Source organism: Triturus cristatus, chromosome 10, assembly GCF_964204655.1.
Source record: "Triturus cristatus chromosome 10, aTriCri1.1, whole genome shotgun sequence".
Taxonomy (NCBI): Eukaryota; Metazoa; Chordata; class Amphibia; order Caudata; family Salamandridae; genus Triturus; species Triturus cristatus.
This window is the reverse complement of record NC_140593.1, coordinates 144,535,641-144,548,591: the sequence shown is the minus strand read 5'-3', so window position 1 is coordinate 144,548,591 and position 12,951 is coordinate 144,535,641.

The following is a 12,951-nucleotide window of genomic DNA, read 5'->3' as shown; positions in this document are numbered from 1 at the left end:
GGGACGGAGGGAGATGGGCAAAATGGCACACATGCACAATCATGTGCAGCACACTGCACACCCACAATGAGTGTGGAACATGTCCCTGAAACCTTTGGCACACTGCAACACACATAGAAACAACAAGGAGGCCACTGTCCACAATGTGCACAAATGGGCCCCCCTCCATAACACCAATGCCACAACCTACCCATGCACATGTGCTGAATCCAGAAATACAGCGGCTCACTGAGTCACATGGACAATGCAAGTGACACTGCATGACAGACAGAATGGCTGCAGTCACAATACATGACATGGTGCACAAGACAACTTTGAGGTGGCTGAGTGTGGACAACATCCGTAAAGGAGCAGGTCACACTCTGACACATCCATGTTCACCTACAACCCATGACGTCAAAAACACATCTGCAGACAAACAATGCACAAGAGCACAAAATATGTACAAGAGCACAAATCAGAGCTGAAGGACCGACTCGCCAACAATGCAGCACACACACATAGCAATCACAGCACATCAACATTGATGACAATGTAGTACAAAGTGCAACACTTCCACGACAGGACAGAGGACACAACTGGTGCCGCTCATGCGTAGAAAATGGCCAATAACATCTGGCATTGCATGACACTGTGAGATGATGATGTACGAGTACAACCTCACATCCGTCATGTAGTCCAAATGTACACTGTTTCCCAGCAAATAGCCAGCTCCTCCCAAACAGTCACAATGTACATTGTCATGCAGTCTGTATGTAAACATGTACAATGCGTGAACATACATGGAACACACTGTTAACCTGCATCTCCGCTTCACATTGCAGAGGTACAATCAACACCTCCTGAAGAGCAGACCACACATCTCTACAGTGATGATGAAGAGGACACCCTGTACATTTGCCCAGATACCCTCCAACAGCTCGTGGACAGCCTCTGTACACCATCCCCAGTAGCAGGGCAGCCCAGCAGCATCATGGTGAGCCCACACCCTGCACAGACCACACAGCAGGAGGCACACACCATCACGGCTGGCCCACAGGACCCCCACGACCAACACTATGAATTCCAACGCCGTGTGTTAGCCTGCCAGCAGATCAGCTGCGGTGGGTTTCGACCTCATGGCAGCCAAACTCTATGCCATACGTGGGTGTCTCAGTCCCATCAGGGATCACGTACAGTCCCTAACGGACACCCCCTGTCCACACCATGATCACTGACAATCCTTGGCTGACCTCGCTGGGGCCATTACTTGGATACAAGAACTGTCTAGTCAGACAGGCTCCAGCTATGACAGCACAGAGTTGGCACAGATGCGGAGGACAATGGAGACCATGGAGCAGATGCAGGCTGGAAGAAGGGCTGCCACGACTGAACACGGCTACATGTAGCTGGGATCTTCCAGGTCTTTCAGATCCTCATCTTGCCATTGCTGCCACTGAGCCTGTACCAGATGACTGCTGCATACACTTTTCCACCCCCTGATGTGTCAGTGGCCCACAGTGATGCAGCCATAACACCACCACACACACCTGACACACCGGACACAGAAGACGTCTCAGAGGAGTAAGCTGTGGAGTGCAATAACTGTGTGAGGAAGGAGGCAGTAGCATCCGTACCCGCCACAGGCCAGTCCCTGCATGGTTCAGCCCTATGCATCATGCCCTGGAACAACACCTCCCACTGTCCCCTGGAACACTCTGCGACATTCACCAGGACCCCGACATGGACTGCCATATCTGCTCTTGTACCAATGACACAGCAATCCGGCTGAGGACTGTACTCTTCCTCTTCAGATTAACTTTGCATTCCCCCAAGGACTCTGGTTGGCCCACCACTGGGCAACCACGTAATGTGGACTTGAACTGGCCATGTACCCCTCCATCTCCGAGACTCCACAGAATGTGAATAAAACATTCCAAATCACACAGATGTGTCATGTCTATGTTCATCCACGTGTACAAGTATGGATGAATGTAGGGACGTTGATTGCACATAAAGGTACACCCTTGTAAATGTCATCAATGCGCATGTTTGAGCCTGACCCACATGGCCAATTAGAGGACTGTGAAGGTGTGAACTAGCTGTGTGCCACATATCAAGGCATCCCATGCCCGGGTATCCCAGTTGCACAACTGTTCGTGGACCAACAGGGGGTGCACACACAAGTCGTAATCCAGTTCAGCTACCGTTGTGTTGGATAGGAAGACCTCCATGGGCCACTCGAATGTGCATGATCGACAGTGGAACCATTGTTGAACGCATGTGACGTACGCCAGCCGGAAACTCAGACGGTAACTGATTCGCAAAACTGCCATTGGCAGGGCTCCCAACAGATGCAGCTTTCGTGCACGGTACAGTTCCAAGTGACTGGGGTTGTGCATGTGCCCGGGATTGCCTGCCATTGCGTTTGTTGGTCTCGTACCACCGGCAGTTCTGGGGACTGCCATGGCTCGGAGTAATGAGTCGTATGTGTGTTCAACATTTGGACATATGGGTTGTCTTTTTTGCCGATGTGTTGGGGGCATGCCATGCAGGTGTATCTCAAGCAGGGACGAGTGTGTGTGGGGTCTGGACAAGTCGCGCGTTTATTAACGCAGTTCGCGGTGTGGGAGTCAGCAGAGTCTGGTATGGTTTCTCAGTCAGGAGGTGCCGGGCGCATTGAAGATCAAGGTCGGAGGTTCGGATGTCCTTCCGCCTTGTGTATTGAGACAAAGGAGCTTTCATGCCTAATTTTCGTCTGGCTACTGCTTGCATTTCTGAAATGTGATGTGGCCTTCACGCTGAAATTGTTGCCAGGCCTTAGATTTTGGGTGCACCAATTGCGAGACACACGCAACAGTTGGCATGTATGTGCCAAGGGCACGATTGTCCTTGCGCTCCTTGTTCAGTCTCTCTATCTCCCTCTTTCCCTCTCTCTCCGTCTTTTGATGGGTGCCTGACATACCTTCTTATCTGGGATATTGTCTTACAGGCTGTCACTTGCAGATTGTTCAGGGATGACCCGCCATGACTCTACAAAATAGTTGTTTGGTGTGGAAATTGATTGTGATGTTTTGTTTGGACTATCAATGGTGGATGATTGATTCTGCATCAGGCGAATGATTTTGTGCATGTTTTGTGACGTTGATGTGCATTTTCTTGGTCCAGGGGAGGTGGGGGGTGCCCGGGTTGTGGCCTGGGGGGGGGGAGTGGGGTGGTGGTGCGGGGGGGAGTGGGGTGGTGGTGCGGGGGTGGGTGGCGGTGGGTGTTGTTGCCCTCTCCGGGCTCCGAGATGCATGATGTAGGCTCCATGGCATCTGTTGTTCTTCATGTGTGGCTGTGGTCTGGGCTCCCTTTTCTGGTGAGGGTTGTAGTCCGACTTTGCACCAGGTCAGAGCAGGTGTTAATTTCCTGCTGTTAACGCGTTTTGTGTTCTCATCGCCGATCTGGCTGGTCGTTGAGAATGTTGAGGTGTGGTGTTGTCTCGGGTTTTTGCTCTGGAATGCCTACTCTGCATCTCATTAGCGATAGTTCCTGGGGTCTTCCGTGGCGATGTTTTTTGTGTCTGCTATCGCAGGTAAACTGGCGATATGGGCTGTTAGCACCAGCTTGTGAATGGGGCGATAAATTTATCGCGACTTTGGGTGTGATAAGGTGCCCATAACTCGGCAATAGTTCCTTGAGAATATGCCCCTTGGTGTTATCCATCACAAAAATAAGTAATTGTTAAATATTTGTTGTGCGTACTATTGTAAGAAATCTGCTATTAGTGAATCATTGTAAAACAAAGGCACTCAATTTAGTGGTTGCTACCAGTTTGTGACTGTTTAGCGAGTCTTTATTTTTGTCATACATCAGGTCCCAGGTCTCTCTCACTTTATTGATTAGAGTGCACATACAATGTCTCATTGTGTATGACTACCAAGCTAAAAAAATGTTAGGCAAGGAAAAATGTTTCAAGAAAAGTACGTGCTCATAAAACGTTTTTCCCAAAAAATCAAAAAGATTTCCACAAATGTTAATGGTCCTTGAAATGAACTCCAGAAATACTGGGCAACAACAAACTGGCGGGAAAAAATCCTGATTTCCTATTGCAGGATTCAGAAACCTTTAAGGAGCTTGAAGGAAATCAACTCCTAATGCAGGAATAAAATAGAGAAGCCTCCAAAGGCACATACACAGCAGACACAGAGAGTCCAATGCGTACAGCACTCTGGTAAAGAGCGCAATCGATTTCTGAACAATGAGTGTGCACGCGCAGGGTAAGATCTCATTATACAGCCTGACTTCTGAGGCAAGTCCTTCCCCCCTGCAAAAAAATATGCCCATAAGATTGAAAAACAAAGTCTAATTTTGTGTAAAACACAAGTGTAAACAGAATTAAGCTGTTCGACCTTACCTAGTCACAAAATAATGGCATTATTCATGCCCTACAAAACAACAAAAATAACTTCCTTGAAACATTTTAAGACTTAACTCAAAATTTATTGTCTCATGGATGACTCTTATAAACTCTTAGCTATTGGAAATACCTCATGTATAGTGAGCTTTATAAGTGTATTAATGTATTCAATTTGTTGCAAGGTCATTCTGTGCCCTGGGCACCCTCAATTGTTTTGCTGACTGGTACTGGTGGCAAGTGACTCTGACTGGCCCTGGGCTCTGCCTAACCAAGCCCAGGGCCAGTGCAATGCTGAAAACACAATTAGTATACAGTGAAAACACCTACATATACTAGGGTAAACTATGGGTTAGGGTACCCCTATGATTGGCATGACCTCCCCTACAAGGCCCTAGTATATCTGATAGAGCCGTAGAGTATAACTACCTTTAAGTCCCTAGTATATAATAGAGCATGGCAGTGTATAGGCCAGTAGGCTTTCTGCGCTTGCATGTGTGTACTTCTGAGGCCGGAAGTCAGTTTCAAAGCAGCCCTGTGTTGCAGGACTACTTGTACATTTTAAATTTTACCCATACTTGACTTTGGTGTTTGTGCACTTACAAATTAATAAACTACAATATGTTGGCATATTAGGTACCCCCAGGCTCTCGACTAGGTGTCCCAGTGGTGGAGGGTCAGGTAGTTATAAGGAGGACCCTTATAAAATAGGTTTTATATGTCATGGGGATAGGAAGATTGCACATTTCACTTCCCTCATTGTAGTAAAGTGCTTCCCAAAATCGACTTTTGTGCTAGGTGCACTGTGGAGGGAGGATCTGGAATATTGTTGCATATTCAGAACCCCTAAAGTCTCCCCTAGGTGTTCCAGGGGTGGGGGTCCTGTAGATATAGGCAGGGTCCTAATGAAATATGTTTTATAAGCCCTGGTGTTGGAGAAATTGTCCAGTTCATTTTCCCCATTGCAGATCCTCAGCCACATAGGTTAACATAAAAAAAACACCAGGAAGCACCAAAAAATATAATTCAAGGACTTACTACAATGGTATTGATAAACCCAACAATATGCTATTGTTGCATTTATCCTAAAATGTTCATACAAGAAGACAAGAAGTTATAAGACTTTCTTGTCTATAAGCTCAAATTCAGCCTTCCAGTGATCTGCCCTGATTGGTCAGAGTTAAGTGGATTAGCCAGGCGGCTTTGATGAGGTGATAAGTAGCCCTTGGGGTGAAAGAGACATTCTGTGAGGAGAGAGTTCTGCTGCATACGAATGGCAGAGCAAGGGGGATGGGACATAAACCATGATCTTCAAAAGAAGGAGGAGACAGGCAGAAGAAACCAATTTCATGTACGTCCCTACCCTCTGAACCCAGCCAGATGGCAGGGTTAAAGAAGGAAGGTGCAGATGCCAGGGGGAGGGAGCCTATAGAGAGGAGCCATCCTGGAGGCTGGTTTAGCCAGCTCTTGCCTCTCTACTGAGACTTCAGCCATACTGAATGTTGGAGAAATAGTGCTTTCTGAGACACCATAGTGCCACACTCTGGAGGAAATGGTCATGCTCTGGGGTCCTGCCCTGCACCTCAAAGGACAGGAGTGACCTCCTGCTTGACCCAGAGAACACTGGATAAGTATCTGAGAGGGGCAGAGCCTGTCAGATCTGCTGCTTGAAACCATGGAAGAAGTAGGGTCCATACTGGAAGTTTGATTTGCACCAACCAGGCTGCGCACTCTGACTGACTGCACCTGCTGCACAATCTAGAATTACAATCCTGTGGTGCTACCTTTCTTCAAAAGGACTAAAGAGTGCACTGCCTGCAAGCTACAGTTAGTTTAACAGAGCTCACCTGGACCATCCACACCAAGAATACCAAGCCTGGAGTACTACCAGTGGATTTGTCAGGGTTTTGTCCAAGTTGATTGTGGGAACTGAAGTCCCAAACTTTCAAGGACCATCTTGGAGACCCTCAACCGTGACCTGGACAGCCATCCAAGTTCGTCCGACTTCCAGAGTTTGACCAGGAGCTGGTTGAAACCCAAGCCGGTGAACCCTCACCAAAGCTAGTCTGGTGAACAGCACCGAGGGACCCCTAGAGAAAAAGCTATGTAAAAGTTTCTAAGTCCGAACATAGAAAAGGTGACCGGGATCACCTGCGAGAGTCAATCTTCCCTCCGTAAAACTGTGGGACGGCCTGGATCTCTGGTTCGTCCCACCGAAAAGCTCTGGAAATCGGACTTCCATAGTTTTGACTGGTAGCTTGTCGAAAGTCAAGCTGGCAAACCCTCACCGAATCCAGACTGGCTGAAAGCTTCGAGGCACCACGGGAAGAAATACCCCAGAAAAGTTTCTAAGTCAGAAGATAAAAAACTTTTACCAAAACCTACCGTGAGGGTTAGGTGCACAGGGCTTCATCGTGGTCAGCCTGATACTTTGACTTTGTCCCAATCTAGCGCGACCAGATGTCTCAATAAGTGCTATAGGTTTCTATGTGCTATATAGTGCTAAATATTTGAAAAGTCACATCTCTGGCTCCCTACATTGGATTGTTTTAATTTTGATCAAATTTTAAAGATAAAAATATTTCTATTTTTTATAAATTAATGTTGGATTTTTATTGTGTGTTATCTCTTAATTATTTACTAAATTGATGTTTTTAAATGCTTTACATACCTGTCTCTGAAGATAAGCTTGCCTGCGAGCAACCGACCTATTATGAGCCCTTTATTGTGTTAGTGGCCCTATTAACAGTGGTAGATATATTTTTATCTCTACTAATAATCCACTTTCCAACACAATTATAAAAAAAAATCTTGAAGCACTTTTTGAGTCATTGTCACTTAGGTTATTGACCTTGAATTGACTTGCTGGAACCCATTCATCTCCATAAATCTGTCATAAAGCAGTCCATATTAAACTGACAGAGGACTAAAAGGCTAATTTAGAGATACCAGCCAACTGGCCTGCTGCCAATGGCTTTGCAGGTAAGAGCGGTGAAGTGGGGGGAGAGTTGAAATGCGACGAGGGAAAAGAAAAGATAACAAGCATTGGCATAGCCAATAGGTCTCGCCTTTGGGACCTTATAAGTGTTTAGCCATGCAACAGTTGATGTGATTGCACCAAGGATATTGTGCTGGATAACTAAACACTTATAAGGTCCAAAGGCCAGACCTATTGGCTATGCCAATGCTTGTTATTAAATAGAATTAGTTTTAAGGCTAATATTAATATCAAATGGATCGCAGCAGTGGGACAATGTGCCATCGTTGTCTAATTTGCATATTCACTCATACAAACCTGCTTAGCAAGTGTCCTTCATGCCTGCCTTTTTTTGTACTTTAAAGGTCTCAAGACATACCGAAAGCCTCAGTGAGTGGGTGTGCACAGCGGGACTCGGGATTTTTTTTTTTTTCCGCTGCTAGTGATTGTTCTAAAGGCAGGCTGAAAGGCGTTTGCTCCCCACTCTATGGCAGGGTGCTGAGCTATGATGACTGATTCTGCTGACTGTGACACAGTAATGACTAAGTCCTGAACTCCGAGTCCTGGGGGCACTACTTCACAGGAAGTTGTTTCTCAGCACAAAGGGACTGGACGTCCTGGCGATAGTGCATTTGTCTTAGGCCAAAAAAACGAAGTCCTATCACCTTAGTCTGATTTTTGTAGCCTTTTATATAAACAATGGCCCTGCGCAAATGGCGGTATCGTAGGTTACTTAAAGTGCTTTTAAAACGTTAGCTGGATGTGAAGCCCTGCAGGAAGCCACAGCTCATGACTTTCAGTATTGGAAAAAGGCACTTGAATTAAACACCTCTCCTAAGTATTTGTTTTTTCTAACAGGAATATCGCATTTAGTTTCTGTGTACTATTTTGTTGTCTGGTGAAGCTGGGGAGCATTCAGTGAAACCGGTGATATTGCTGCACGTTTAAAAACAAGGAGGTACTGCAGCTGCTCGCTCCCGCAGGCAAAAACTCCATGGGATGCGAGGACTGCAGCGTCCCGCGAGTGGTGCGCGCGTGTGAAATCTGACACATAACAGATGGCACACTGCGTAGGCCGTTGGCGGATACATTTCCTGGGAAAGGTGGGACAAGCACCCGCCTTTGCCCAGTTACGTGCTGTCTTTTTACAAAGACACACGCAAAGCCCAATAGAAAAAATGCTCCTAAAAAAATAAAAAAACACGGACGAGAGTGTGAAAAGTCCTGAATGATTCCAAGAAGTCATTTTCCTAGAGCAGCGCATGCGTGCTGCGCTAGGCTCGACCTAAAAATGACTAAAGCTTTCCAAGCTGATTCAAGTCCTGGCATAATGTTTTAGAAAGATTTCGAAGTAGAAAAAAGACAAAGCCCAGGTTGCCAGAAAACCAGTCTGCTTGGTCATCTTCAACAGCCAGGCACACCAGACAGGACCTTTATGGTCCCATTTTATGGAAATGCATATTTGGAAAAGCACATTTGCTAAGTTAGAAACATTTCGTGTTGGACTGAATAGCAAGTTGATAAATTCATGAACTACAGGCAAACCCACAATTAACTTTTTTGTTGTGACCTTCAAAAGGAAAGTTTTCAAAGATAAGTATAAAGTTAACTAGTGATAGGAGAGCCAGCTTGTTTGTGGACTGGTAAAGCATTGTGATGTGGTGCTCTTTAAAGAGGTGCATCTTCAAATCTTTCCTAAATTGGAGCAGACTTGCGTCGGGCCAGATGGATATAATAATAATAATAATAATAATAATAATAATAATAATAATAATAATAATAGTCACATTTGTAAAGCGCATGGTTACACTAGGCTAGTGTGTCTCCGCGCTGCGGTACATTCTGAAAGCACATCTCAACGGGGACCCTCAAAGCTGGACAGTAGCGGGGGAGAATCCAAACATAGGGAAAAGGGTGAGTTTCCAGCTCTTTGCGGACAGTAGTCTCCGAGACCTCCCACCAGAGGCCCTGAGGGAGTTTGTTCCACTGCTGAGCTGCCAGATAGCGAAAGGAGCGTCCACCCATCCTTGCTCTCCTGATGGTAGGGATACTCACCTTCCCCATCCCACTAGATCTTAATTGACTGGTCGGGGAGTTAAAAAGTCATGCAGGTAGGTGGGGCCCTTCCTATGTATGATCGGATGGCTAACACACAGAGCCTTGAACAGAACTCTCTCCCTGATCGGGAGCCAGTGAAGGGAGGCCAAAGCCCTCTTAGAAGAGGCTCTCAATGGTAGCATCAAGACTAGGCGTGCTGCTGCGTTCTGGATACGTCGGAGTCTCTGTATGCATTTAACATTCGCTCCAAGGTACAGTACATTCCCATAATCCAGACGCAATGTCACCAGGGCATGAATCAAGGTTTTCCTGGCTGCCGTAGGCAGCACATCTAAAGTTTTCTGGAGACCACGCAGTACTCCAAAACATGTGCCTGCCACATGCCTGGTATGGTGCTCAAATGAGAGCTTGGTGTCCAGTCACACCCCTAAGTTCTTAACCTGTTCACAAGGCGTAGGGGTGAGTCCCAGTGGCTGTGGCCACCATGTCGACTACCATACTGATGGTGCTTTCCCTGTCACAAGCACCTCGGTCTTATTGCCATTCAATTTAACGCAGTTATTCACCATCCAAGACGCCAGTTCTTGATGGCAGGTTACAAAATTGAATGCTGCCTTCTCTTGTGCCTGTGTAAAGGACACCACCAGTTGCGTATTGTCCGCATAGGACACGACATTGACCCAGAATTTTTCAGTAATCTCCACCAAAGGAGTGACGTAGAGATTAAACAGGGTCAGACTAAGGGTGGACCCCTGAGGCACCCCGTTTCAACTTGATGTTTTTAGAATAGTGGTATCCCTGCGCCACCTGGAAACTGCGCTCGTACAAAAAAGATTCCATCCATTTCAAAGCGCTACCTGCCACCCCTCCCTTTCTAAGACACTGCAGCAGAGTATGATGAGCAACAGTGTCGAAAGCGGCACTTAGATCTAATAAGATTAAGGCCGCCGTCTGTCCCTCATCTACATATTTCCGAATGCTCTCCAAAGAAAGAAGCAGAGCCGATTCGGTAGAGTAAAGAGCCCGAAACCCAGACTAGGTAGGATGAAAAAAGTTGTGTTTGGTGATGTGGGCCATCAGTTGGATATTTACTACCTTCTCAGCAACTTTAGCAAAGTATGGTAACAGTGAGATAGGGCGCAGATTATCTAATTGGTCCATACTAACATGGGGCTTCTTTTTTAATGGGAGAACAACCGTCTCTTTCCATTTTTTAGGAACTGTTCCTGAGATGAAAGAGAGCTCCAAAAGAGGTCTTATGCAGGGCTCGAGAATCTCAATACTCCCTCTTAGCACCTTCGGGGAGGCAGGATCTCTGGGTGAGCCTGACTTAATGCTGATGGCTAACTTATTGAGGGTATCAGGTAGGGGGAACGTTAAATCTAGCAAGGTGTTCTGTCTCCATAATGTTGACAGGTTCATCAACAAACCCGCACCCAACTCCTGCAGAGACCAGGAAGGCGGAGTAAATCTTCTCCACCTTCTCCGCAAAAAAAAGAAATCAGCTACCCGGTTGCATGACTCCACTGAGCCTATACTGGGCGCTTCAATTTTTGCCAGGGAGGATATCTCTTTATGAACCATGAACAGCTCTTTAGCAGAGTTCTCCGCGGTCTCAATCCTTTCCTTGTAGTAGGTAGCCCGAGCCTTACTGATAAGCGCATGATAGCCCTTAAAACTGGCTTTATATTCGCTCTTAACCTGGGCTGAAAAGTCTCTTCTCCACCGCCTTTCCAGGCGTTTACATACTGATTTAGCCTTTCTTAGTTCGTCCCTAAACCAGGGAGCCGATTTTTGTCTTCTCCCTGACGCTTTAGACGACCAAGGTGCATTACTATCTTATGCCTCCGTGATGTGCCTATCCAATGCTTCACGGGCAGAATCCACATGTAAGCCGCCCGGTAGCCCTCCCTGTAAAAGGGCCCTGTTAAATTTCCCTTGTGAGAAACCAGCCCACTTCCTGTGTTTTATATTTATCTCAGGTTTCTCCTGTACATTCGGTAAGGGCATCCTTGCCTTAAAAGAGATCAAAAAATGATCCTACCATAAAACCGGAGCGGGGGCTCCATTTCTAAAGCTCCCCAATTAGCAACTGATGAGTGGGGAGTTCTGATTTCAATATCAGCTGTAAGGCTGCCAATTCCTGGCAAATCTCTTGAGCCCCAGTGTTGAATGCGTCATCAAAATGAAGATTCATGTCACCCAACACTAGTAATTTCTCATACCGTAGTGCTGGTTGTATTAGGCGCTCAATCAAACTAGGTGCAAACCGTGTAAAGGGTCCAGGAGGTCTAGAAACCAGAAGCACTTTAATGATGTAGTTGGTAGCTGTCATAATAGAGAACAGACCTGCCTCGCTATCTACGATGTCTGCCGGTTCAAGGGAACACTGGATAGTGTGTTTATGGATAATCGCTATCCCCCTCCCCTACTGGAGGGTCTATCCACTCTGGTAATCCCATAACCACTAGGGAGGGCCTCGAGAATTTCAGGAGCTGAATCCTCATCTAACCATGTCTCTGTGAGGAATAGCACATCTGCCTGACCATCTAGCAGGTAGTTGTAGATATTCACTCTGTTTCCTCAAGGACCTGCAATTTATTAAGGGAAGCCTGAGTAGCTGACCTGCCTCCTTGTCCATCACCAGGGAGTTCGTTGTAAAAGGGCAGTGGCAGCACTCCCAGTTTCCACTCCCTGCCATTATACTGTGCCTACAAGGGTCACCAAGAATGGGGCAAAGTGCATGAAGCTGTTGAGATCTATAGTGCAGTCCTTGTCCGAAACCAGCAGCGCTTCTGGCCCCGGACCCCGAACGGGCGCAGACAGGCTTGCCTTTGGCGTGCCTGCAGCACGCCCGTTGCGCGCGTCCGCTGCACTCGTCCGCTGAGGCATGTGATCTTTATAGCAGGTCTCGCCCGGCAACTAGTGCGCTAACCATGCAGAGCGGAAGTGCCTGGCTCTACCTTCCACGCCCTCCGCGCAATGGTGCTAACTACCGCGTCGGACCAAGACGGGAAGGACCAGCAAGTGAGCCCAGGCCTCCGCTAGCAGGTAAAATACAAAAATGCCCCCATTGCACTCCCCAAAGTAAAATAATTTAAAACAATTTCTTTAAAAATAATCATGGCAAAAGTTTCTAAAGACACCTTGTCAGGCTGTACCACAAATGGGTCGAGGGACTCTGCCACTGTCCGCCTTCACCGCTTCAGGTTGAGCTTCAGGTGGGCGCTGGACAGCCAGGTCTGGGTGATGTACAGGCAGTGTTTGAGGTATTGGATCTCTAAAGCAGAGGAGACTTTCAAGTATATTTGTGCCATCAGCATATTGGTGACTCATCACCCTAAAATCTTTTTTCGGTTGAAAACAACAACCATAAAAGAGCACAGAGAACATTACATAAAATCATACTTCTCTAACAAATGAGCAAAAAATACATAGAATTTAAAAGCCATATCACACTAACAACAAATAAGGAGCACCCCATGTGCAGAGATACAATTATCAGTCAGGTCTCCATCTCCTGGACATTAGTGCTGCT